Source organism: Panthera leo, chromosome C1 (genome assembly GCF_018350215.1).
Source record: "Panthera leo isolate Ple1 chromosome C1, P.leo_Ple1_pat1.1, whole genome shotgun sequence".
In the NCBI taxonomy this organism is placed as follows: Eukaryota; Metazoa; Chordata; class Mammalia; order Carnivora; family Felidae; genus Panthera; species Panthera leo.
The window spans coordinates 139,535,326-139,558,707 of NC_056686.1; the positions used below are offsets into that span (position 1 = coordinate 139,535,326).

Genomic DNA, 23,382 nt, shown 5'->3' on the forward strand with positions numbered 1-23,382 from the left:
GCCTTATTTCACAGTTGAAAGTCTTATGTAGTGTCCACATGAACATTTTCTTTATTTTCAGATGTTGTACTATACTGGGAGATTTGGATTCAAGTTCTGCCTTTTTTGTACAGCTTCATGAGGATCACCATGACAATTCCTTAACGTCTGTGGGCCTTGAGACAGGCATAAAAATACTCAGAGGGTTGTCATTAGGAGAATCCACATGATGTAATAAATGTGAAATGTTTCATAAATTTTAAGTATTAAATTCAGGGTATTATTTGAATGCTTACAGTCTTGGGCCTTTGCATAATATTGGTCTCTGGAACACCACAAACACACCATTTTCATAAAAATGACTCCAGTTCTGCTAGGAACCTAGTTATTTTCTCCAACGAGTTCTTTTGTTCCATACCAAGTAGAATAGTCTGATAAAATGCAGGACACACAGTTGACTTTGAGTTTCAGATAAACAATGAGTAATTTTTTAGTATAAGCATGCCCTATATTTTACATGGCAATCTGACATATCTAACTCCAAGGCAAACGAAGAAAGTTGTCCCTTGTTCATAGATCTACATCCAAACCTCATCTAATTGCTCACATCTTCTATTTTGCCTGGTCAGAAAAAGTCTGACTCAGAGACAGTAATGTAGGTCTAAAAATGTTTTGAAAGAATTTACTGCCATCGAATAGCTTGCATCTTCAAAAATTGTCATACTTCCTGTCTAGAAATGGCTTGCTTGGGCTTCTACTCTAAAGATTGCTTGAAAGGAAGTAGGGTCTCTGAAGTAATTAATCCTTGGATTTATTTTAATTTTTGTTATATTCTGTTATTCTGTTGATTTTTGATGATTCATTAACGTATTTTTCTCCTTTCCATTGCATTGTTACAGATGAAGAAGGAGGGAAAGGGTGAATCCACAAAATGAAACAATTCTAAAGCCAGTCAAATGTTTGTATTATGAACAATTTGGATGCATTTCTGATGCAACCCTCTCTTCCCAATTGTGTCTCATGCAGAAAATTATGGTCTCAAAATATATGCACTCTAGAGACAGAATCCACACACCAATAATAGAGAATAATGAGAAGGAAAGGTGGAGAGACAGATGTATGCTAAGTGTCAAGAAAGAGTTCTCCTGGGAACAGTTTGCAGTTTCAAAGTACTTGAGGGTAATCCACAAAATGGGAGCTTCACTACAACAAAATAAATTCATTATTACACTTTCATGGGTATGCCCTGAAGTAGAATGAGGAATCACGCTAGGAATCCTGATGCGGTGAATAGCCAAGTCTAACAGGAAGCCCTTGGAAGGTGACTGCAGAAAAATGTCACCTTTGGGTTCAGCTAAGGTTAACATACACTTGCCTATGGACGCTAGGTGGCGATATATGACGATGTGCCAACTTTAGAATTTATGGTGAAAATGCTGAATTAGTGGGGGATGAGTTTTGAGATGAGTTTTTGTTTCCTGCTGTTAATGCAGAACCTTTCAATTTATGGTAGAATGTTATTTCAGCTGTGATCTTACGAAACTTCAATAGGGACAGGAACCATGTCAGATCCACCTCTGGGGATTTCCTTCTTTTTTTCCTTCCATCCTAGGACTGATTACTCCACACTTCTGCAAAGTACTTAATTAGTCTCATCAGGCATTCAAACTTGATACCTATGTCCAAATTTAGATACAGAGATGGTAAAGCTGTTTAATTGGTATTTGGGGCCATTAGAAGGATTCAGGAGAGCTGGCTGAGGCGCTTTGAGCCATGAATGAGGGTAAGGCTATATTCCTGGGCTTTGCGTTCCTGTCACTAAGAATATTTGCCAGTCTGCTGACAAATTGCAATGGGGATATCCCTTGGACACACTGAAGACCCAACGCCCTGTCATTTGAGCAGAGCAGGCACTTTACCAGCCCACAAGGGTATCGGTGCTTATATTACTCTCTGGTGTAAAACTTCCTATTTTATATGGTTTGATGATGTTTCACTGATGCATGTTAATTAATTGCTTAAAGAAGCTTTTGTCCTTTTAAAATCAACAAAATCTTGGATTAGGTATATTTTTTTCTCTATTTTAATTTTTATTGATATTTCTGAGTTCCCAGGGAATTATATGGATATCAAGTGATCACCGAAACATTTTTCTGTGTTGTTTTGGGAATTCTCTGCACTCTCTCCTGTATTTATGTTCTTTCTCCTGCCTGAGTAAAACGGAATAATTTAGTTAGAATTTGGGGATGAAATTTACCAAACCTATATTCTCAACAAAAATCTGGAATTCAAGTAATTTTTATGTCCTACTTGCTTCTGCCCCCTTTTCACTTTCAGCTTTATTTTCAGCTATCTTCTGACATTATCTGCCTACAGCTTGGTAGACTGCTTATTTCCACCTGAGTTTTCCTTATCAACAGCTGGTATTGTCACTTTCTCCCTCTCCCCCCACCTCTCTCTGTATATACAGATATAGTTATATACATATATATGTATATTACTATTTTCTCTGTGTGTATGTATGTATGTGTGTATATATGTACACACATATATGTGTATATACACACACATACACACACATATATGTAGATGACTAGTTTTTCAGTATTCAGCTCCAAAGCATCTCCTTCATGAAGCCATGTCTGAATAATTCAACTAATCTTCTGTTTTCCTGAACTCATATAGTATTACTCAGGTTAGCTCATAATTATAATCTAGTCTCAGTTGCTTTCTAATTTGTTTACATACATGCAAACACACATATACATGCAACTAACTAGGTTATGAGCTTTTTGAGAATGAGGACTGTACCTCAATGACTTCTATCATTATGGTGCATGTATATATATACATGTGGTGTAAAAAGTTGAATGAAATGTAGACCCTGAGCTATCAAGTAATTATGTTTCAATATAAAAATAGAGAATTACTCTTACAACTGAAGATTGAACAAGAACACAAACCACCTCTCTGTGGGTTTTAGCTTCTGTGGAATCGGTTGGGATCCTAATGGCTGTCTAGAGCAAGAAGAGACTTGCAGAATTTTCTTTCTGAAGACTTTCGGGAACTACTTCTTAAAGTGATTTGTTACATTCTCATAGTTTTATGAGCTGTCATTTGTAAGGATACAAGCAATGGGTTCCTAAGGGGCCACGGCAGTTGGCAGTCTTTGGCCTGAGACAACAGATATGGCCTTTGCCAGTTCACCCCTGTGGCCAAGGTCACCGCTAAGATACCGTCTTCTCAGATCTATCTCCTCTCTCCCATTGCCCTCCAAAAACAACATCACATATATATGTATATATATATATATATATATATATATATATATATATATATATTTAATAGATTTCCCATCTTTTGTCCATGTCTGTGATCCCAGAGCCTAAATCATAGTAAGTGTTCAATAAATATTTGTTAAAATAGCTTAAACATTGATTTAAATTACTCTGTTGAAGTACGAGATCTCTGATAATATTGGATTGTGACACCTAGTATAAAAAACTTGGTAGATATCAAGGTAGATCTTATAAGAGCTAGCCTAAGCCTTATCTCTTCCATGACAAATTCCTAAGACCTGTGCAATCCTCTTTTCTCCTCCTTGTCCTTATTTCTCCTCCTGAATCTGAATTACTAAGTTATCTTTTTTAAAAATGTTGGTTTATTTATTTTGAGAGAGATCCCATGTGAATGGGGGGGGGGGGGCAGAGAGAGAGGACATGAGAGAATCCCAAGCAGGCTCTCTACTGTCAGCACAGAACCCAATGCAGAGCTCAGTCCCACAAACCTGTGAGACCATGACCTGAGCCAGACACTTAACTGAGTCACCCAGGTGCTCCTGAATTACTAAATTATCTTATATCTACTGTTATCATATCTACATTGGGCAAGTGCCTAAGGTACACATCTGTAGAATGGGGTTAATAATGGTGTCTACCTATTAAGGTTGTGATGATTAAATGATTTAATATATATAAAGTACTTAGAACTTTTCCTGGCATACAATAGGTAATGGATTGTTGTTATTTATTATTATTATTGATATAAGATTGTTCATTGTTTTCTGTGCACACAGCCTGTCCTACCAACTAGATTATAAACTCTTCAGGGGCAAGCATCTTTCTTTTAGTATTTTAGGATTTATAATGTCCCTTTTTCATTCAAAATACTAATAATTTGTGTCTCCTCTTTTTTTCTGGATCCATTTGACTAGAGATTTATCAATTTCATTGCTTTTCTCCTAGTGGTTTTTGGCTTCATTGTTTTTGTACTGTTTTTATGTTTTGTTATCTGCTCTTTATTATTTTCTTTTCCCTGCTTGCTTGCTTTTGGCTTAATTTTTCATTCTTTTTCTAAATTCTTAAGGTAGAAGCTTACTAATTGAGTTGAAATCTTTTTCTAATATAAGCATTTGCTATAGTTTTCTTTCTAACCTCTGCTTTAGCTAAATCCCATAAATTTTGATATGTTGTATTTTTATTTTTATTCAATTAAAAATATTTTCTATTTTTCCTTGTCATTTCTTTTTTATCCATGAGTTATTTAGAAGTGTATTGTTTAATTTTTGAATAATTTGGGATTTTCCAAATATCTCCAGCTCATAAATATCTCCTGTTTTTATTTTAACTCTTTTGTAGACATGAAACATACTTTATAAGATTTCAGTTCTGCTAAATTTATTGATACATTTTATTGACCTGAATATGATTGAATTTGGTAAATGTTCAATGTGTGCTTATAAGAGTTTGTGTATTCTGCCATTGAGTATAGTATTTTTTAAGTGTCTTTTAGGTGAAGTTAGTTGATAGCCTTGTTCAAATTTTCTATGTCTTTCAGACTTTCTGGCTACATATTCTATTAATTACTGAAAGATAAGTGTCAATCTCCAAATATAAATAAGGTTTGTCTTTGTCTCCTTTAAGTTCTGTCAGTTTTACATTTTGCATCTTGAAGTTGTTTTAGTAAGTACATACAAATTTAGGATTATTATGTCTTATTGATGAATTAATCCCTTTATCATTATGAAACATTCTTCTTTATTCATGACAATATTCCTTGTTCTGGAGTATATTTGTCTAATATTAATATTGCCGCTCAAATTTTCTTTTGATTAGTGTTAGTAGGGCATATATTTTTCCATCCTTTTACTTTTTTTTTTTTTTTTTTTACTTTTTTTTTTTTAACGTTTATTTATTTTTGAGACAGAGAGAGAGCATGAACAGGGGAGGGTCAGAGAGAGAGGGAGATACAGAATCTGAAACAGGCTCCAGGCTCTGAGCTGTCAGCACAGAGCCCGACGTGGGGCTTGAACTCACGGAGTGCAAGATCATGACCTGAGCCGAAGTCGGCTGCTCAACCGACTGAGCCACCCAGGTGCCCCCAATCCTTTTACTTTTAAGCTATTGTGTCTTTATATTTAAAGACTGTTTCTTGTCATTTATAAAATTTGGTTCAATATAGCAATCTTTGCCTTTTAATTAAAATGTTTAGACTATTTATATTTAATGTCATTATTCATGTGGTTGGATTTAAATTTACCTGTCTCGTTGTTTGTTTTCTATTTACCTCACTCATTTATGTTTCTTTTTCTTGTTCCTCTTCCTTTCATGGAGATTGACTTTTTTTTATAATTACATTTTATTTCCATTGTTGCATTTTATCTCCTTGTTTTACTTTTTACTATTTTCTCTTGGTTTGACAATATGTAACTTCAACTTATACTCTTACTTCAAATAATATTGTACCTTTTTACCTGTAGTATAAGAACTTTACAACAGTATACTTTCATCTCTTTACCCTTTGTGCTATTATTGTCATATATTTTCTTCCACACATACTATAAATTGCAAGCTACAGTGTTCCCATTTTTTTGTTAAACAGTCAATTATATTTTGAAGGCAGTTTAAGAAATGAGAAAGCTGTCTTATATTGCTCCACATATATATTATTTCTGGATTTCTTCCATCTTCTGTAAAAGTTTAACTTTCTATCTGGTGTTATTTTTGTTCTGCCTAAGAAACTTCCTTTAACATTGTTGGAATGTAGTTTTGTTGGTGATGAATTCTCTTAGTTTTATTCATTTGGAAATGCATATTTATCATCATTCTTGAGAGATATTTTCCCTTTGTAAAGAGCTATGGGTAGACAGTTTTATTTATTTATTTTTTTCTTTCAATACATTTGCTTGCATAGTTTCTGATGAAGAGTCTGTGGTCATTTTTCTCCTTATTGCTCTGTATGTAATATGTTGCAATGTATCTTATTTTTCTGAATGATTTTAAGATTTTCTTTTTATCCTTAGTTTTAAGCAATTTGATTATGTTGTGTCTTGACATGCAGTATCCTTCTCAGGATTCTACTTGATACTTTTTTTGTTTTCTTATTCTGGCTTATGGGAAAACAGATTATTCCTAGCCTCATGTGAGCCACAGCGTTTTTCTGACTACTTTCTTGTGGTTCTCTTCCCAGCTGTAGGCCATTTCTTGTATGAATGCACAGATAAGTAACAAAAGTCTCAAGTGGGCCCCACTACAGATTTCCAGAGTTCTTTTTTTTTTTTAATGTTTATTTATATTTGAGAGAGAGAGAGAGAGAGAAAGAGAGAGAGAGAGAGAGAAGCAGAGAGAGAGGGAGACAGAGAATCTGAAGCAGGCTCCAGGCTCTGAGCTGTCAGCATAGAGCTCAACGTGGGACTGAAACTCGTGAACCATGAGATCGTGACCTGAGCCAAAGTCAGATGCTTAACCGACTCAGCCACCCAGGCACCCCTCTGGAGTTCTTTTTTTTAAATGCAGTTTTCTCCTCTGTAGTACTATGTTCCACAAGTTCTACCTTTCTGGTTAAATGAAGTCTGATTTGTGCTCCTTTAGCTCAGTGAAACTGCTTAACTCTGTGTTACTGCCTTGAAACTGCCTCCAGGAAGTAAGCTGGTGAATGTTGAGGTGTCATTGCCTGTTTTTTTTTCTTCTCTCAGAGGTCAGAATCTTATAATGCCTCTAATCTAATGTCTCCAAGCCAATATTTCCTGTATTTTGTATGATTTTCCAGTTATTTATAACACAGGGGGTGGCAATGGTGCTAAATCCATCCTTTTTACTCCATCTTGGCTTGAAGCAAAAGTGTCTGGACATACTGATGGAGATTGAAGGTCATTCTTATTTCTTGATGTATTGCATTAAAGACCAAATGAACCCTAAAGAGTTTATGATAGAAGAGAATAGCCAGTAAATTAATGATGAGGTCTGCTTATGTGTATGTAATCCAGTAGTTCACCCAAGCAATGTAAATAAAAGAATCACCGAGCTTCTTTGAATTAGAAAGTTATTTGAACTATGCATCGACTATATTGGAAAAATATCATGAAATGTAGAATCATTTTCTTCGACAATCTCTGCAAGATCTTAGAATTTTAGAGTACTGCTTTCTTTATTTCAGGTGGAGTAATGGAAGTCCAAAGAGGTCCTTACCTTTCTCCCTGGCAGACAATTGGCAGGGAGGGCCAAAGTAAAACTAATATGCCAACTACCTTAATAGTTTGTGTACTGGTGTAGGTAAGTGAAAGGCAGCTTTAATCTCCTGACTTCAAATTAGATTATATGCTTAACTTTCTACTGGATAAACACTTTATTGCCTTTCAATTCATTTTGTTTAAAAACTGCTCTTCCCTGAATTTTGCTTTGGTATATTGCTTTAGCTTTGGCATAAATCCCTAAAGATTCAGTGCAAAATTTAGTATCTAAATCTCCCTTAAAAAAGAGCCTAGCATTTTTATGAACATAATAATACCATTCAGAAATGATATAAATGTACACACTTGAATATATGTACATAGCTTCAGACTCTATAAAGGATTATAATTTTAACATTTTCTTTTTATTAGTCTTTTAAAGTGCCTTGAATTATCAAATGAAATTACTCTCTGTTATTGTGCACTTAGAGATATTTTTCCAGGAAATAATATGTAAATTCTTTGCTTCCTCAGAGTTTGCTATGGTTTTCCAATATTATGAGGAATAACACATTGGGGAGATTTTTTTGTTTTGTGGCAGTTTTAGCTATCTTAAAAAAAAATGGTTCAAATCCCCAGTTACGATATTGTAGTGTTAAATAATTTTTTAAATGTTGTGCAAAATCATCTCGGGATTAATAGAAACATTTTCTTATGTTGGCTAATTGCAAATTTTAACCATGATTCTTAATAAATTTCTCTTTCACATGAATTTATAAATACTAATTGTAATGAATCTGCTTTTCTAAATCAAAGGAGCCATTAAAACCGAATGGTTCAATTTATTTAAAAATGTTTTTTTAACATTTATTCATTTTTGAGAGACAGAGACAGAGGGTGAGTGGGGGAGAGGAGGAGAGAGGGAGACAGAATCCAAAGCAGGCTCCAGGCTCTGAGCTGTTAGCACAGAGCCAGACGCAGGGCTTGAACTCAGGAGCTGTGAGATCATGACCTGAGCCGAAGTCAGATACTTAACTGACTGAGCCACCCAGGTGTCCCTACAGGTTTATTTAAAAAATGAATGAATAAGGAAAGCTTTTTAGCTCCTTAAGGTGCTATTGCTGTTTTTATAGAATGTCAAGAAAGTGATCGGTCTTCCTTTGATTAGGCTAATGCCTTCTCCTTCCTTCAAATTTCTGGAGACTTTTCACTTGATAGGGAAAAAAAAATGAGAAAGCTACAGGGGCAGTGAGAAATAACAGCTAAAGATTTCTGAAGTATTTGATGATAGAGAAATGGGAATGACTCAGCTAGCCATTGCACCCAGAATTTCAATGTGTGGGCTGTGCTCCTACAGTCTTAACATGAGCTGGTCCTGATGATTAATGTAAGATTCTAGGTTTGCACATAGGTAAAGATAAAGATGTTAGTATGTTTAACAAAAACAAATACTCATAAACAGGAAGAACAATGGGATTTTCAGTAGCTTTCATACTGTTGCTCTTTATTTTACTTGACCATCCACCAGAAAACATGGACAGATGATATGAAGTTTTATTTGTGTTTAAAGATTATGTTTTCTTGTGTTAAATTGAGAATAGTTTTTCTGTGAGGAGAATGTCGTGAGCTGAATTGCAGAAAGTAGTTCAAAACTTAACATATACTTTGAAGATAATTTCTTCACTCCAGGACTACTTCTGAGGAAGTTTTTACATAAAGTTAAGCTCAAACATTTTCATATTGCCTGATTATCAACACACAATCCCTCTGTAAATAAATATTTAGGTAAGTGATTTCCATAAATTGTTTTCTTTAGCAGCATCTCTTATATGCTCAACATAGTGCTTATTATAAGTATAGGAATACAGACTGCTACCATTTACAAAGTCAATGAAAATCATTTAAATGAAAAATATTTTTAGCACTATGTTTGACTTACTACTCTGGAGGATGTTGATTTAATGCTTGTCCACCACCTGTCTTGACTATTCTCAGTCCACTTCTGGTCCCACCTACCTTCCACAATGGCTGTTTGATTAGGTGTGTAGTCAAGGCTTATATTTTTGTGACTATGTAATTGTTAATTGTGGATGAGCTAAGTAGTGTACCGTGATCAGTTTTCTTTTCCTAGATGACATTTTGTTCTCCCTGAAGTTGATGAGTCTGGTTTTATTGTTTTTGTTCATTTAGTGTTCTATGATTTTATCCCTGTCCTAAACGAAACTCTTCCCTAATTGTGGAAATACCATCACTAAACTTTCAGGTTTCTATCAGATTCAGCTTCTTGAAGGAATCTCTCTGATACCTTTCACTTATTCTGATCATCGACCAGTTGCTCTCTAGCTCTGTTGCACAGCTGTCATCCTGGGATTTTCCTTCACATGCCTCCTCTTTCCTATAGTATATCTTTGCTTCCTGAAATCTGTATCTTCTCTTTATTAGTTTACTCTCTTGTATCAGAGGAACAAGTTCTCCAGTAGCTTTTTGAGAAGGCTTGAATAGCAATGAAAACTTTTCATGTTTTTCTACCTTTGGAAATGTCCTTATTCTATCTTCACATATTGTCATGTTTACTGCTTATGGAGTTAGAGAATGCAAATAATTTCTCCCTCAAAATTTTGGAGACATGGGGCGCCTGGGTGGCTCAGTCGGTTAAGCGCCGACTTCAGCTCAGGTCACGATCTTGCGGTGTGTGAGTTCGAGCCCCGCATCGGGCTCTGGGCTGATGGCTCAGAGCCTGGAGCCTGCTTCCAGTTCTGTGTCTCCCTCTCTCTCTGCCCCTCCCCGTTCATGCTCTGTCTCTCTCTGTCTCAAAAATAAATAAACGTTAAAAAAAATTAAAAAAAAATTTTGAAGACATATTTCCATTGTTCTTTTTTAAAATTAATTTATTTTGAGAGAGAGAGAGAGAGAGAGAGAGGGAGCGCACATACACACGCGTGCATGTACACGCAAGCAGAGGAGGGGCAGAGAGAGAGGAGAGAGAATCCCAAGCAGGCTCAGCACCCTCAGTGCTCAGCCCGATGGCCTGGATGCAAGGGTGGATGCTAGGCTCGAATTCACGAACTGTGAGATCATGACCTGAGCCAAAAGCAAGAGTCACATGCTTAACTACTTAACTGATTGAGCCTCCCAGGCATCTGCTTCCAATGTTCTTTTATTTCAGTGTTGGAATTGAAAAGATCTTACTCATTGTGTTTTCAGAACTTTGTATGCAATTTCTTCCTCCTTTCTGGGCCCTTGTTGGATTTTTTTTTTCCCAACTGTGCTCTAAAATTTCACAGTGCTGGTGTTTGTGGTGTGGCTTTATTTCATTCATTATACTTAGTACTCACTGGGCTCTTTCAGTCTGGAAACTCAAGTCCTTTAACATGGGAAAATTTTCTTGAATTCTGTCTTTGGTAACTTTCTTCTATCCATTTCCCTTTGTTTTCAATGAATACCTAATGTTCAAATGTTTGACTTCTCGTGTTTTTCTAATTTTGTTATTTTTCTTTTGTACTTCTATTATTTACCTTTTTGTTCTATTTTTGAAATATGTCCTCAATTTTTCTTCCCACCCTTTATTAAGTTTTTTCATAGACATGTCAGTGAAAAATAAGAAAATAAAATTTAGAAAGCTGGCAAATACTATAATGTTAATATTTTTGCCATATTTTGCAATAATATTTGTAGCTTGAAATAATGGACTGAATTAATAAAGACAACAAAGAAAAGTCAAGTATATTATTTCTTATGGCATTACTTCTCAAACCCAGCAGTCACTTTATTATCCTCTTACTCAGTTGCTTAGCAGCATTTGACATAGTTGACCATTCCCTAATCTATAGATGACAGTACAACATACTAAAGCCTATGAGATGCACCAAAAGCAGTACTAAGGGAAACTATTAGTGATATGACTACATACATTAAACAAGAAGAAAGATCTCAGATAAACACCTTAACGTTACATCTGAAGAAGTAGAATAAGAAGAACAAACTAATCCCAAACTTAGAAGAAGGAAGGAAATAATATTCAAGTAGAAATAAATAGAGACTAGAAAGTAGAAATAGAAAAAGTTAATGAAAATGGGAGTTCGTTTTTTGAAAAGATAGACAAAGTTGACAAAGCTTTGGCTAGTCTAAGAAAGAAGAGAGAAAACTCAAATAAGTAAAATCATACATGAAGAGCAGGCATTATAACTGTTGCTACAGAAATGAAAAGAATCTTAAGAGATTTTTATGAACAATTATATGCCAACAGATTGGATAATCTACAAGAAATGGATGCATTCTTAGCAAAAAATGGATGCATTCCTAGAAACATATAACCTACCGAGGCTGAATCATGAAGAAACAGAAAATCTGAACTGATCAATAACAAGAATGGATTTGAATCAGTAGTCAAAAATCTTCCAACAAAGAAAAGCCCAGGACCTGGAGGCTTCACTGGTGAATTCTACCAAACAGTTAAAGAAGAAAGAACAACAGGCCCTCTCAAACTCTTATAAAAAATTAAAGAAGGAATACTTCTAATTTATTTTAAGAGATCAATATTACCCTAACACCAAAATCCCAGAAAACTATAGGCCAATGTCCGTAATGAGTAGATACAAAATCATGAAGAAAATGAATTCAGCAGTAAAATTACAATGATTACATGCCATGATCAAGTGGGATTTATTCCTGCATTTCTTTTTTTTTTTTAATGTTTATTTATTTTTGAGAGAGAGAGACAGAACTCAAGTAGGGAAGGGGCAGAGAGGAGGAGACACAGAATCTGAAGCAGGCTCCAGGCTCTGAGCTGTCAGCACAAAGCCCTATAGATCAGGATGCAAACTCACAAGCTGTGAGATCATGACCTGAGCAGAAGTCAGACTGAGCCACCCAGGTGCCCCAAGAATCATTTGCATTTCTATACAATAACAACAAACTATTTGAAATGGAAATTAGGAAAGCAATCCCTTTATAATAGCAAAAAAGAGAGTAAAGTACACAGGAATAAACTTAATCAGGGAGGTGTGAAAGACTTGTATGCTGAGAACTAAAAAAAATTTGGTGAATGAAATTAAAATAGTCACAAACATATGGAAAAGCATCCAATGTTCATGGAGTAGAAAACTTAATATTGCTAAAATGTCCATACTACACAAAGTGATCTGCAAATTCATTCCAATCCCTATAAAAATCCGAATGGTATTTTTTTACAGATACATAAAAAAATTTGAAAGTTCTTATGGAATCATGCAGGACTCTGAATAACCAAATCAAACTTGAGAAAGAAGAACAAAGCTATAGGCATTATACTTCTTGATTTCGTAATACAACACAGAGTTATACTAATCAAAACAGTATAGTACAGGCATAAAGAAAGACATGTAGACCAATGGAGCAGAGCAGAGAATTTAGGAATGAATCCATGCATGTATCATCAACTAATTTGCAACAAAGGTGTCAATACACAATGATAAAAGGATAGTCTCTTCCACAAATGGTGTTGGGAAAACTGCATATTCACATGTAAAAGAATGAAATGGGACCTTTATCTTACCCCATACACAAAAATCAACTCAAAATGAATTAGAGACTTAAAAGTAGGACCTGAAACTGTAAAATTCCTAGAAGAATATATATAGGGGGAAGCTTCATGACATTGGTCTTGGCAATAATTTTTTTTTTTTTTGATATTACACCAAAAACACAGACAGCAAAGGCAAGATAGACAAGTTGGATTGCAAAAAACTAAAAAGCTTCTGCACAGTAAAGAAAACAATCACTGGAGTGAAAAGGCAACTTACAGAATAGGAGAAAATATTTGCAAACCGTATATCAGATAAGTAGTTAGTTTCTAAAATATGTAAGGATTCCTACAACTCAATATCAACACCCTCCCCAATAACCTGATTTAAAAATGTGCTAAAAACTTGAGTAGGCATTTCTCCAAAGAAGTACAAATGGCTAGCAAGTCATCAGGAAAATGTAAATCCAAACCACAAGGCGTCACCTCACACACATTAGGATGACTGTTATCAAAACAAACAAACAAACAAAAAAAACCAAAACAAGTATTGGTGAGGCTGTAGAGAAATGAGAACCCTTTACACTGTTAGTGGGAATGCAAATTGGGGAAGTTTCTATGGAAAACAATATGAAAATTCCTTTAAGTAAAATTAGAAATACTATATGAACCAGCAATTCCACTTTGAGTATTTATCCAAAAAAAATCACTATCTCAAGGAAATGTTAGCACACCCATGTTCATAGAAACACTATTCACGATAGTCAAGGTGTAGCTACCTAAATGTCCACTGATGCATGAATAGATCAAGAAAATGTGTTTTATACATACAGTGGAATATTAGTTTAAAAAAGGGAATTCTGCAGTATGTGACAATATGAATAAACCTTGGACATTATGCTAAATGATATAACCCAGTCAGTCACAGAAAGACAACTACTACATGATTCTACTTATGAGAGGCACCTAATAGTCAAAATCGTATGATAAGAGAGAAATATTGGTTGCCAGGGGCTGGGTGGAGGGGGAAATTATGAATCTGTGGGTACAAAGTTTCAGTTATGCAAGATGAGTAAGTTCTGTAGATCTGCTGTACAACACTATGCCTATGGTTAACAATAATGTATTGTACACTTAAAACCTTAAGAAGGTGAATCTCATGTTAAGTGTTCTTACCACAATAATAATAAAAAGTCCATTTGCAGGGGCTTCTGGGTGGCTCAGTCAGTTAAGCATCTGACCCGGTTTTGACTCAGGTCATTATCTCATGGTTGGTGAAATTGAACCCCATGTTGAGCTCTGAGCTGACAGTGCAGAGCCTGCTTGGGGTTCTCTCTCTCTCTTTTTCTCTCTGCACCTCCCATGCTCTCTCTCTCTCAAAATAAATAAATATTTTTTTTAAAAGTCCTTTTGCAAATACAAAGAGAGTGGAGGCAGACAGAAAAGATTGTTGGCCAATTTTGAAAAGTGTTGCAAACATTTTATTTGGGGCTCTGTCTCATAAGAACCACCAGGGGAAACTTTGAGTGGGATAGGCTTTGATAAATCACTTTTATTTACTTATTTTTCCTTCTAGTTGGAACACCTAATGAGGAGAGGAGAGGAAAAGGAGGAGAACTCAGCTCCGGGGCTGCTATGTCATAGGTCTCAGATTGTTATTGAAATCTCAGGACGAAAAGATACTTTTTCAGATTGTCCTATGTATCAGAGTCCAGTTAGAAAAGTAGAAGTCACTCTGGGTCTCTCAGTAGATGAAATGTAGTCCGGGAGACAGATTACACAGAAGACACAGGGACTGCAGTTGGGGCTTTCTCGTGGAAACTAGAACTGTGGATGGAGGGACTACCTGGCAAGACTTGCAGCTTCTGGAGACACCATGGAGACAGGGAAAGAAGAAGAAAACTACCCAGTTATTCCCTTCCTCCTGCTCTTCATCTTCCAGCGTTGTCTCCCATATGCCAAAGCTAGAGGGCAGAAGAGTCTGGAAGAGTAGCTCCTTGAGGTTGAGAGTAGGACAGGGCAGAGAAGTGCATAGAGTAGCAGGAGAGGGGCACATTTACTAAGGTTTATAAAATTGAGATTATGTGAAATAATTTATTTCCCCATCCCTCTGGCATGTTCCATAACACACATGCTCACTCACTGGCATTTTCAGCACATTTGCTTGTGTATGAGTATCTTTAGATCTTTGTTGAGTTTATGTCCTAGTCATGGGAGGAGTACAGGGTGGATCGTTTTAAGATTATATGTAAAGTGACAGCTAACACTCCTGTTTTCAACTGACACTTAACATTTACATAATGCCAAAACATCTGGTCTTTTCCATCATTCCCGGCATCTCATTAGTCCAGTTGATTGCTTGGTGTCATGTACAGAAAACAGCTGGCTGGTTAACTAGAGTTTTGACTGTGGCTGAATTGGCTGGATGTTTGGTGTCACATAGACTGATGTTATGACTGGCTAAAGATGGAACAGAGCCAGTTACAGTGAAGACCAGTAACAAATCTAAAACTTTAATGTGGAATTTCGTTGGAAAAGATAATTATTTCTAAGACTGATTCTCAGAAACACAGAGCCCAGATTTAGTTTCTCTCTGATGTCGGTCCATTCCCATCTTAGCTCCTTGCACCCAGATGTCCTTTGCTGTGGGCCCAGTATCCTCAGGCTGCCCGTGGCCATTCAGCTCGGCAGTGACACCAGCAGAGGCACTGGCTCCTGGGACTCTTCTTCCCTGGGAAGGATCTCCAGCTTCTTAATTTATTCTTTATGTCCCTCTCCCCTTTTGCTTCTCTCATCAAATTTCATTTGTGATACCATTCAGAGATCTAATCTCTGCTGAATAGTCAGCTGGTCTCAGAATCCGGAGAACACTATGCTAAGTGAAATAAGCCAGACACAGAAAGACAAATACTGTATAATCTCACATTTAGAATGTAAAAAAGTCAAACTCACAGAATTGAGAATAGGATTAGAGAATTGGAGAATTCCATTTCTAGTATAAAAGCAGAGAATGAAATGTGGCTGCCAGGGGCTAGGGAGTGAGGGAAATGGGGGAGATGTTGGTCAAAAGGTACAAACTTTCAGTTATAAGGTGGATAAGTTCTGGGAATCTAATGTACAGCATGGTAACTATAGTAAATAATGTGGTATTATGTAATTGAAAGTTGCTAAGAGTAGCTCTTAAGTTGCTTTCACACACACACACACACACACACACACACACACAAAATAACTACGTGAGGTGATGGATGTGTTAATTAGCTTGATTGTAGTAATCATTTCACGATGTATACATATATCAAATCATCATGTTCCATACCATAAATATATACAATTTCTATTTAATTGTATCTTAGTAAAGCTGGAAAAAAAAGAATCTAATTCTCATGAAGATGTGGATGCTATTGTATTAATATTTATCTCTTCATCTTTTCATATGTGAATATGGTCTCAACTGAGACTGAAATTCTGGTGTACCTGGCAAATTTTTATCTTGTATTTGCCAGAAGCACATTTACACAAACACTGGAGAATGTCTTGGGAGAAGAAGGAGCCAGGCTGAATGAACTCTCATAAGAGAGCTTTGACTGTCAAGAGGTGGGCTGGGTCAGTGTGCACCATGGTTTCTGTCGCTTAGAGCTGTCCCCCAGCCCTGCTGGAACATAGCTGAGCTCTGTGGGGAGCAGAGGGACTCTTACTAAAATTTAAAGGGAAGTTAGGGAGGGAGGGAAGAAAGATAGAAAGGGTAAAAGAGAGAGAAAGAGAGAGAGAGAGAGGAGAGAGAGAAATAGAACACTCTAAAAGTCCTGGGATCAAAATGGAAGTGAGGAGTTTTTGCTATGACACAGTTCCTTGCATAGATTTGATTTCTGGAGGGCTCTATTGGGGACTGGAGTACTTGTAGGAATGGTGGCTGAACCCATCTGAGGTTACTTGAGGAGCCAGCAGGAATATGATTATAGGAGCAGGTCTAAGCTGCCCTGTGAAGATTCAAGAAACACTGAAAAGGAGCTTGCAGAGAGTGGGGAGTGGGGCAGTGAGGGGGCTTGCTGAAGGCCTGAGGACCTAACATAAGTGGATGTATAAGTGAGGAATGTTTAAATTATTATTTTAAATAGAACTGCATTTTAATACACCTGTGTCAGGGTGTGAGAAAATTCAGGTTATGCCTATAACATTTGCATATTAACGGAGTTGAATGTTTTGAATCTAGTAAGGAGATTGGTAGTGGTATTTTCAGATCATACCAATGGTAATTGATGAAAGAAAATACTTTCAATCTTTTAAGCATTCTTCAAATAATATTTAATAAATTTTCTTCTTACCCTGCTGGTTTTATTTGTTAGCTTGAGACATGAGGATTTGAAATGTCACTATACAATTATTGATTGAGGCTTGGCTGCCGCTGGGGAAGAGAATGGTGTGAAATCCTAACACGTTTATGAAATCTAAGCAGATCTTTTTTTATTTGCTCACAACTAGCAATAGTAAGATGGAAATATTATTTTAGTTTCTAGAAATCTTATGGTAAAACTTCAATTAAATGGGTTTGCTGATTGGTCTCGCTATATTGACACATTGAACAAAAATTTACACAGTGCCTTATATATCATGCACTCTGCTGGGCTAGGGTAAACTTTGGTGAACTCAATAGATTTTAAAATTTAGTGCACGCAAGTCATGTTAAAAGTCCCTTGTTGTCTAGCTGAGATACTAACTGAAAAATACAAGACATCTGATAAAACTATGCCATGTTTATAAGGCAAAAAAAATCCATAAGAAGGATTATATGCTTTATATCATCAGAGACTTGTATATCAATGTTTAGTGTGTGGCAATGGTAGTGATAGTACTTGTATCTGTGGTTAGCAGGGCCTTATAGGGCTAACGAAAGATTTCAGAAATGCAAACAGCAAATATATAGGTTTCATTTGTGGGGAAAAAAAAATCTAGCTCTTATTTAAACCACCAAAATTGCACCAAAATTGCAGTCAGCTGCTGGGAAAAAAATAAAGGCAAAGATCCTGTTTACAAGGAATCTAGAGTTCAGCCATCAGATGGTTTTGGTTAAGACATAGTTTTCTCTTCATGCTGATGTTTCTATAAGACATTTGCTGGGAGTTGATGATTCCCCAATTGCCTAGTGTCTTCTCTTTCTTTACCTTCACAGTGATACTTTTGATTTTTGACAACCTTTACAAAAAAACTTACTCCTTGGGTGCTCAGTCAGTTGAGCGTCCGACTTGCTGCTCAGGTCATGATCTCATGGTTCCTGAATTCAAGGCCCGAGTTGGGCTCTGTGCTGATAGCTCTGAGCCTGGAGCCATTTTCTGCTTTGGATTCTGTCCCTCTCTCTCTCTCTCTCTCTGTCCCTTCCCCACTCACACTCTGTAACTGTCTCTCAAAAAACTGAATAAACGTTAAAAAAATAAAATAAATAAATAAATAAAAATAAAAACTTACTCCTTTGCAGCCTGTCACTCTGAATTTTTTTTTTTTTTTTTTTTTTTTTTTTTTTGGTGTATGGTTTTCCCATTGCTTCTTTGGAGCTCTTTCTGCTTTTCTCTTCTGTTGGCAAGCGGCTGGTGTTAAATCTTATTAAGTATTTAAGCTTATAATGGACTTACCCTCTCTACCTTTTCTATGCTTTCCTGGAGTGAAAGTGCATTAGAATATTTACTCCTTGTAGCTACCCTGCCATGCCTGCAATAACTAGGTGATAAATCATCTCATGCCAAGTTAATATTCTACTTGATGAGAAGTATGCTACTGGGCTAGGTGGGCCCCACCACACCAAAGGTGGGGGAGTCAAGCTGTCTGTTTACAAAAGGGGTCAGAGTTTTCCCATATATGTGTGCCAGGACTTGCAGACAGGGAAACCAGTCTTGATGAGCTGCAGTGTATGCCCCATGCCTCTTGTGCTAAAACATCCAATGACAATCTCTTTGACTGCTTCTACAGTGGCAGGTTTTGATTCCTCAGTGACTTTGAATTTAAATCCATTGTCTTCATTGTCTAAAAATAAGAACCCCTGGGCATTTGTTGCCATAAGGAACCTGATAAACCCATCTGTGAGTTACTTTTTTCTGCACATTTTTTCTTTTAAAAAAATACATTTTTTTTTTAACCTAGAGGTAAAGCCACTCAAAATATTTTGATTCATTTATGTTTTAGATATAGGAAGAAAACCCTCTTTGTGACTACAACTGTACATCCACTGTATATTTACTTGCTTTTAATCATGTTTTTTGAAACTAAAAGTGATCATTCTGGATCATAGCTAAAGAAGTTTCCCTTCCATGGGGGAAGGGAAGGAGAAAAACATAGTTACAAACAGAGAGGGAAGGAGGCAAACCATAAGAGACTCTTAAATACAGAGAACAAACTGAGGGTTGATGAGGGGAGGCAGGGGAGAGGGGAAAATGGGTGATAGACATTGAGGAGGGCACTTGTTGGGATGAGCACTGGGTGTTGTATGTAAGCGATGAACCATGGGAATCTACCCTCCAAACCAAGAGCACACCGTACACACTGTATATTAGCCAACTTGACAATAAATTATATTAAAAAAAAAGAAGTTTCCCTTTTCAGTTGGAAAAAATATGTTTGAATTATGGAAGAATGAAAACGCACCCCCTAACTCATAATTCTTTGCTCCTTTCCTTTGGTGGAGAAGTAGGGAAGAGCAGGGGAAAAAGCTCTCTCAAAACCAAAAAACAAAGTTCATGGCCTATGCCTCTACCTTCTTTCCCTGGAGTCATTGAATATTAACTGGAATAAGTCTATATGTATCTTAAAGAAAACCATATTCATGCATAAAAAGCCTGTTTATTTCTCTTATGTTTTTAAATTCTGGAAGGTATTAGATGGAAAATATGCATATTCTTTTCCTTACATAGTTTGTAATTTAAAACTGTGAAAAACATTGCTATATTCGAACTTGTGACCTTATACAGAACTTAGTATTGTATTCTTCAGGAGGCATTGTATAGATGTTTATTTGCAACTACCACTTAGTTCCTTCTTTTGGCTCTCATCCCTCGCAGCAGGTGTTTTTTGTTAGACTTGAATTAGGTAACAAGTAGAATGCCATCACTTAACAAGTATTTTTGCTGCAAATGTTTTCTAATATTTGTAATTTAGATATTTATACAGTGCTTTATAAAGCTTTATTTCCTTAGAATTTAGCTCTGTAGATAATAAGTATAAAATAGGCGTCATTGTCTTGTGGCAATGATGGCAAATTGGGGGCCAGAAAGTTGTGAGTTGTTTGAGATCACAAATTGGGTTAGTTGGTAGAGCAAAGAATTCTTGCTTTCTACAAAGGTTGGCTGCCTTGACTAAAGTATGTCAGAGGGTAGTCCCTGGATTTTGGCTCAGCTAGCCCTTGTCTGTTGCCCAGAGTACAATTGGCCTCTCATCTGCCTCTCCATGAAGACAGGAGTCTTGTCTATCTTGTGCACAGTTTCAACCCCAGCAGCTTGCCCAGTACCTGGAATGTAATAGTTAATACATATATGTGAATGAATGGATAATTGAATGCAGTGAATGAATGAGGTGCAGAAAGATGCTGGAGTTTACCTTGAATAACAATGCAATATGCCTCTTGTCCCTTTTCCCCATGTTTCTCTTCTTATGCTTAGAAACAATAATATAAATTGAAACAATGGAATTTGACAGTGACTTATTATTTAAGCACTTGGTATGGTTGTGAGGCAAAAAGAATTTCATTTAAAACCTCTGTTGCTTGACTTTGTTATACTAGAAAATGAAATCTCTGGATCTTGATAACCATCTAGAACTTGGCTGTAATCTGAGAATGTTTTGTGATCTGGTTCTTTTTTGCATCCAGGGTCTGCTTTAGATGGCTGGGAATGTATCTGCACTACATTTTTCAGTCGAACGCATTGTGAGTCTTCACAGAGTTAGATTCTTACTCTGAAAAAGTTACCCCTGGGAAGGTGTTGGGCACTTTTGGATGTTACTTTTTCTTTTTTAGGGCCCCTAGGGAACCATTTAGTGGATGTGCACCATCACACTCAAATCCCTACTCAGCCACTATAAATGCCTTTGGCAATGACATCCTACAAAAGGCACCCTCTATCATGAGGTTTTTGTCTGAAATGTTCTCTATTCCAATCCCATGCTGTTGGAATATTTCAGGGAAGCAGGGTAAGTTTTCTGGAGGTTTTACTTGAATGATTAGTATGTGTTCGAGAGAGGGGAAACGGCCAAGGGCATGGTCTGCTGGCCCCTGAGACACCATGGAGACAAGTAAACAGTGGGTTGTTATTTTAATCATTTCTTTCTACCAGTCTGAATGGGGTAGATATTGTGATAAATAAGACCTCTTAAGGAAGGGAGGACAATTATCCTCTTTTTCTCCTATCTCACCTTTCTACTCTATAAAAGTTTCACAGACTCAAAACAAACTTGTTGGCTTGGAGCCTAAAGGAATTCCTCATCATGTGGCAGGCTGTTGTAGCATTTTTATGATAGCTAGTGTTTCTTTTGGTCTGAAACCCAGATATGTGAAATATAGGTCAGGAGTTGAAAATTAATGCCTGCTTGTCATGTGAAAGGAAATAATTGGCATGAAATGTAGTAAAGAATGCCTGCCATCCTGGCAGCATTAGCTCATTTTTTTTTGCTATTGGTTTTGGCGGCTATTCCAGAAAAATAATGGGCAGGTTCATAATTCTCAGAATATATCTTTATTAAGTCTATCAATATGGTGTCTTGAGCCCCCAAGAGACAGTCAGCCTGGAAGTCTTTGCTTGTGCCAGTTCTGTCCTGGGTACATGATTGTACGCACCATGACAAATTAATACAGATGGAATAATGAGTTTCTCTTATCCCTGTGCCAGACTCGCTGGGGAAAACATTTACATGTTTTGAGATTTGAGATCCATATACAAGTTCTATACAGAGATTATCATTTTGAATAAAGACTTTCATTTTAGTCTTACCTGGGCAGTCCGCACCAGAGTATGAACATTGCAGGAAAACTCAGTTTCTAAATGGGTTGAGTCCCAACCATTGATTTGTGGAATGATGCATGTATTTCCTTTATAAAGAATAAGCTTTTGAGGTCTTAGGAATAGCTCACTTAAAAATCTATAGGGAAGTAGAAATACATTGTATATTTTCAATGAAAGCCAATAGAGAAAATAAAACACGGTCTTAGTGCTGGTAATTAGGCAAAATAGAGGAATGACAGAATTGAAAAACTCATAACTTTCTAAGTTACTCTGTGATAAGTAATAGTTCTCCAGCTTCCAAGAACACACAGTTCACTATAATAATCCAAGCCTATTGTCCTCTTTAAATTTTTTCCCATCCTAAGCCAGGAAGGACTGGAAGCCTGGAGAGTATGTGTGTGCGTGCATGTGTGTGTGTGTGTGTGTGCGCATGTGTGCACAGATGGGAGGTGGCATCTCCTCTTCAATTCTGTAGGTATGGTTTCTGGCCCCTCCAGCATTGGAGTGGGATGAAGGAAGATTGATAAGGGGGCAGTAGAGATCTTACTGATGTGATTTAGATTTGACTTCAATAGATGTTCAAAGTGAACTCTTTCATGCCATGTTTTTGGGGTGATTCCCATTCTGAACCCTCAACTGCAACTCTAATTCCCGTGAAATAGATCATGCCCTATGCAGTTGGTTGCTTTAACATTGTCTTCAGTTCCTGGACTTTTTGTGGCTGTACATCTCTTGAGTCACTTTGTCTTTCTAGACAGTTCTTTCAAGATGGCTCTAGGTCTGTTCCCTCTTGTGTGGCCCACATCTGTTCTACAGAAAACCTGAGTCTTGTCTTTCTCTCTTCATTGCTTCAGTCTAGCCACAGCCTTTTATTCCAGCACTTAAATTCTGGGAGATACTAGTCAAACTCTCTAAGTTTTCCTTTGAATTTGTGCTTACTTGACTTAAAGCAAAGAAGTAGTCTTTCTCCCTTGGGGCAACAATACCTCCAATAACTCTCTCCAAAGGATTCTTCTCCAATTCTTCCAACTCAGGAGTTTTATTGCTTGGAGATTATTAATGCTGACAGAGTGGTTTTACAATCTTAGCAGTTTTGCACAGGCCTCTTCTTACCTCACTGTTAAACAATACCTAGGCCTTTGGCAACTTGGCTAAAGCTGAGATAGAAAGAATCCCATTTATCATTCTGCTGAATGTCCAATTTCACTTCAATACATATACTCTTCTTGTACCTTGCAATATGAGTATCAATAGTAGCGCTCCAATTCAAGTTCTATATAATCACAAGTAGCACTATGAGAAAAATGGAAAGAAAGAAACCGATAAAAAATACATTCTTCTCTAAGATAAACCTGGCAGAGATATATGGTGGGAGAAATACAAATGACAAAAACAAATGCTGCAAACAGTGTGGTGTGATCTTGAGAGTAGAAAAATGATAGTGGGGAAGAGATGTTTCTACTAGGAGAAGACAC

At 36.6% G+C, this 23,382-nt stretch overlaps 1 long non-coding RNA gene across 2 annotated transcripts in view; it reads left to right on the forward strand.

Annotated features, from left to right (window-relative positions):
* LOC122226113 overlaps positions 1-23,382 on the forward strand; it is a 66,862-nt gene that overhangs the window by 5,725 nt on the left and 37,755 nt on the right. The window contains exon 3 of one of the 2 annotated variants that reach the window (XR_006205477.1): positions 7,414-7,529. The exons of the other annotated variant lie outside the window; for it this stretch is intronic. This is a non-coding gene — a long non-coding RNA (uncharacterized LOC122226113). The remainder of the gene's footprint in view (positions 1-7,413; positions 7,530-23,382) is intronic. 2 annotated transcript variants of the gene reach the window in all.